The sequence below is a fragment of the Alligator sinensis genome, unplaced genomic scaffold (genome assembly GCF_000455745.1).
Source record: "Alligator sinensis unplaced genomic scaffold, ASM45574v1 scaffold692_1, whole genome shotgun sequence".
NCBI classification, from domain to species: domain Eukaryota; kingdom Metazoa; phylum Chordata; order Crocodylia; family Alligatoridae; genus Alligator; species Alligator sinensis.
Window position 1 is genome coordinate 725,468 of NW_005842238.1, and position 5,354 is coordinate 730,821.

At 39.5% G+C, this 5,354-nt stretch overlaps 1 protein-coding gene across 4 annotated transcripts in view; it reads right to left on the minus strand.

Annotated features, from left to right (window-relative positions):
- TAOK3 (TAO kinase 3) overlaps nt 1-5,354 on the minus strand; it is a 150,767-nt gene that overhangs the window by 101,096 nt on the left and 44,317 nt on the right. Inside the window, exon 1 of one of the 4 annotated variants that reach the window (XM_025208561.1) lies at nt 3,547-3,569. The exons of the other annotated variants lie outside the window; for them this stretch is intronic. The gene's annotated coding sequence lies outside the window, so the exon portion shown is untranslated. Of the gene's footprint in view, nt 1-3,546; nt 3,570-5,354 lie in introns of those variants that run through there. 4 annotated transcript variants of the gene reach the window in all.

Sequence of the window (5,354 nt, forward strand, 5' to 3'; positions counted from 1 at the left end):
TTACACAACACTTCCCAGAGACGAGCCTATGAACTCCACTTCATCAACCTCCTGGATACAAAAAATCATGGACTAAATATAGACATTGGATTTATGACACATTATAACCTGCCTGACATCTGACTCCCCAGGTACTTCTCCGCTATTCATCCCCCTTCTCTCTCCCCCACTCAGCCTCTCTCTCACCCATTGACTCCTCAATCTACATCTTCACTAACTGCCTGTCTTGCATGCATACCAGCCCAGCCTCTGGCTTCTTTACTTTTCATTCCATCCAGGAAGAGCACACACCAACTGCTGCAGCTTCCTCAGCCTGACAAAGGGTTTTTGAACCTGAAAGATTGCTTAAAATTGGTTTTCCAACTATTTAAGTTGGTCTAATAAAAGATATCAGATTCACACAAAGAACCTTGTCTGGTAAAAATACAGCATTCTGTCAAAATAATCACAATCCTGGGTATTTTAAGAAAAACTCTTGGATCTCACTTTAAAATGAATTTCTTACCTATTAAAATAATCTTTTTTAAAGCTGCTATTTTCTGTGACCACTCAAACAACCCACCCATTTCTATATAGATCTAAAAACTGTACAATCACGTAAAACATATATGGAGTGCACACGTTAGACAAGCTCATCTATTTAAAATTCAGGACTGTCTATAAAAACACAACTATTTTGTGACCCTTTCCCCCCCCTGGCCCTTAGTTTAAATTAGTCACTTTAAAACTATTTGGCTTTCTTTACTTTGCAGTTCATAAAGTACTTCCCACAATTTCTGATCGTTTAGATGGACATAAAGAAAATCCTTTACATAGTAGACAAAGGCCTTGCATCATCAGGTGTTTCCTAGACAGATAAGATTGCATGCATATAATCACCGTATATCTATTATATCAGGGATGCTTGACCTCTGATCCATACCCAGATCTGGCCCTCAGCACTGGGCTCTCCTTGGGTCTGAAAATTTGGCAGTGGGTGAGCAATGGCGTCACCCCCCTGCTGCCAAATTTCTGGACCTGTGGGGAGCACTACAGGCTGGATAGCATGGCCCTGTAGCGCACGGGGCAGGATCTTGGAAGACAGGGCCAGGAGAGGGCAGTACAAGGCCTGATTCAGTTGTATGGGTCTGGGTAGAGTCAGCGCAGGGGCCCATCCAGCCCACAGACCAGCCCTGCAAAACCCCAAAATGATGGTCTTTAATTCCAGGAAGGAAAAGGCAGCTTAGATGGTCAGAAAAGCTTCACAAGTATGAGATCAGGCAACACAATGGAACACACTTCCAAAGGAAATGGTCCAACTGTGCGACAAAGTCTACTAGGTCAAGACAATCAACTAGTGGAGACAGTTTAGGGACTATACAGGCATGACTGACTGCAGACCTACTACCAGTAATTTACTTAGCGTTTTCTCCTACTCCTGCAAATGATCTGATGGTCAATTAATTTAATCTTAGTATTCAGAGTGATCATCTCATGCTTTGTTATAGAAATTATAAAGGTAACATGGTCCAGGACATGGGGCACAGCAATGGACCAGGCATCAGGACATGTGGGACACTGATACTTACGTTCCTTTGAAGGAAAAGCACAGAATATAAAGATGAAAAGAAGCATGTGCGAGACAAGCATCCATAACAATCTGCTAAAAGCCTCCAAAGGTGAATTCCTTTACTTCAGGCTCTAGCACTCAGTTATGTTCTGCAAGCACAGCATTACAAAGCACACAGGAATCCACAGCTATCGCCAAACAAATGTGCAGAACAGTGCTGCCCGTAACCATAGACATATACATACCAGACTACTGATTATGTGGCTTTACTACAGCAGCCAGTGTAACCATCTTGTTAGGATGGGAGCAGAATCACTAATTCATAGGATTCTGATGTTATAGTGGTTATAAAAAGGCAAAATATCACCTCAAACCCTACCATTTATTAGCAAGGCATCATCGTCTCTACAGACCTGATTCCCAAGCTCACCCTCAGCCATTGAAATATCCCCATTAACATCACTGGCATCAGATGTGACCCTACATTTCTGACTAACCTCTGTCCTAGGAAGACCTCCTTAGATTATACTAAAATCACTGAAATGAGGGCATGGGTTGAGTTTTTTGTTGTTTTGCATTTTGTTTTGAAACACTATCTGGTAGTTAAATCAAAATAGTAATGGAAATGAAAAGTGGTACTTTTGAGTACCAGATTTCAGTAGTGTGCATTTTGGCCTTGACCCATACAAACATATAAGCATTTAAATGGCTGAACTGAAGCATTAGACTTCACACAGATCTGCACAATTCTTATTGGGGGGTTAAGACCTACGAGTGACATACATGGAAATCCAGTTTCCTGCTAATTAATGACTCAGGAGGTCTCTTCTAGCTCTACTTGCTTATGCCTCATCTTGTTACTATGACTTACAGATCTGGTTTGATTCTGATATACAGGGAAGAATGCCACATATTTGTCATCCAACACTGCCTCCCATGTTCGTAACATCACGAGTTATTTGGTATGGCACTGCAATCTGATAAATCCAGAAATTAAGTGAACAATGTGAAGAACTATGAAACCTAGTGCTAGATGATATTCATGCCAAAAGTAAAGGGATTTCTTTTGGTGTTGCTTCCCCAACGGTGCTTTGAAAGTACTGTAAGAGTCAGCATGACTCTGCTGCACTCCATCACAATGTGAAAATTGTTTTTCTCCTCAAGGAACCAAGTAACATCTGCAAGAGGAAATTAACACCAGACAACCTTTTCCAAAGTCCACATAGCTCTAAATTTGGCAATTTAACAAAACACATGCTCTTGACTGTCTTGGTGCAGATAATTTATAGTGTCATTATGGAAATATTTGCAGCTGTTAAATCACATGATATTTAAAGGACTAAATTGTGAACAGATCACAATCAAGTGAAAAAACATAAGAGAATGAGCTGAATGGGGAACATATTACTCCCTGCAAAAAGAAACAACATCAGAACAGGTACCTTCCTGGAACAGAAGAGTTTTAAAATCTGTTCAAATCCTTTCTTCCATTAACATCTTACCATTTTAATTAAATGGTTTAGTAATTAACCATAATAAATGGGAGGCCACAGCAAGGCAGTAAGGGACTCTTCACATCTAGGTTCTATTCTTGGCTCCATCTCTGGCTAGGAGCAAGTCACTTGTCCTCTAAGTGCCTGGCTATATAAGTACAATTATCCTTACTTACTCACATAGGTGGCTAAAGCCATAATGAATGTTTGGAAAACCCTTTAAAAAAAATCTCAGAAGTGGCATTGTCTATATACTATTAACCAAAAGAAAAAAACCTCAAGTCCTACTGAAATGACTAAACCTTAATCTTATTTCAGAATAAAAATAAGAATAAGTTTTAAAAGGTGGAAATGTATTTCCAGTGTTTTGTCCAAATGATACCTTATAAAGGCAGGAAATTGTCACAGAGAAAATGGTGCAGCTTCATTTGTTATAAAACATTATTAACTAAAGACAGATTTTTTTCTTTTTTAAACTTAAAGGACTATTTGCCCTTATTTTACCTAAACTGTTGTATTGCCTTTCTGGGATGGGTAGTACTTTGTATTCATACAAAGTCCAGCATGCACTTCAGAATTCATCTAGGTCATTTTCAGTGAGATTCACAGATCATGAGGTCATCATGAGGCAGCCATGCTGGAGTTAAAACAAACCTGGTCCTTGCTCCACTATGACATCCTTCAAGCAGTTTCTACTTGCACTTAGAAAGGAGAGTGAAGGCACCAGCTATAAAACCTCACTGGAGCCTGAGATGCACTTAACCTGAATGATTGAAGAAAAAAAGGTTTCACCGGTACGTTTCTCTCAAACATCTTAGAAGATATATCTGGTTCATGAGCTAGAGGATGCTCCTCCCTCCAATCAGCTGGCTTCTCAAGTAAAGGTTCTCTCTCAGCATTTTTATCCCACTTCCCCTTAAGTAATCTGATCAAAAAGATAAAGAACTCTAACAATTATAAATTCATGACAACAACCACAGACAGCTAAAGGGAATTTGTTTATAAGGTCTGAGCAGTCGCAACTGCACTAAGAGTTTCCTAGCTATTATTGGTTTAATGGTTTTCAAAGGGTCATATCCATTTTGTGACCTAAAGCACTTTTTACATTGTTAAAGAGTTTATATTGTGGCTGACAGAAAAAAATGTAAGTCAGCAGCAGGATAAATTATTCACATAAGTCATTGCTGACAGTTTTAAGCTATTCCAAAGCATCCAGAATGGTGCTCTGCCTAGTGAGAGATGGGGTATTTCTCGCGTCTTAACTTATCCTGCATTAAATTTCCCAATTGCAGAATCAGTGCCAGCCATGCTCAAGTCATCTCAAAAGCTACTAGACCCCTAATATGCTATAAAGTCAGTTAGTCGGTGCATAACAAAGTTTTCAAGACATTACAAATTCTGTGCCCAAAGTCAAGAACACTATCCCTGAAACAAAGGAATTAAGTTATATTCAGACTGTTCTAAATGCATTAAACACGTTTGAATATGTTAAGAACTCATTAATCTTTTAGCATGCACAGGTGAACTTGGCCAAAATCCAGTTCTGTGCACCCATAAGATAAACGTCTGGGACTGAAGGGATCAATTGGGTCATCCAATCTGTTCCCAAAAATTGTTTTCCAACTGCTTAGATTGCCCAGATACAAATCATCATAGTATTCTAAGCTTCAAGGAACATTGTGCACCGTTGCCGTATGTTGTTAAACAGTTACTCCATCCCTAAAGGTGGCTTAGAAGGAAAGAGATTCACATGTAGGTAAAGTTAATGCATTGATTTGAGATCTTTTGATTTGAAAGACATTATATATGAAACCATATGTATAATATACATGTAATTTCTTGCACTTCAAATATTATTCTCACTGTCTGTGAAAAGTAATTTCCTTCCACAAGAAAGCCTAATCTATTTTGGGGGCTCTGTTTCACTGCTTAGTGATCCAGGTGACACAAGGCAAGGAAATCCATGTCTCCCACACATGTAAGTAAAGTGGTGGTGGGGAAACTCCTTTGAATTTGTGACAGTCTCACTCAGAAAGAGGCCTATGAAACAGAACTCACAAAACCAAGCAATCACGGTGGAAGCAGAGGGAAGCGTACAAAACATTCTTCATGATGGCAAGCGATCATATCTGAATTCTTTATTTCCTATACATTTGTTGGAAAAGTTTCTGATTTTAACACAATCTGTTTTGGGGGGCTTTCTCCATCACAGGCACTAACCGTTAGTGCATTGTAGTGCATGAACTATACTGGAGATGGATGGACAAGGAGCCTGAGACTGAAATTAGAAGGGGGGGGGGGGGGGGGGGGTG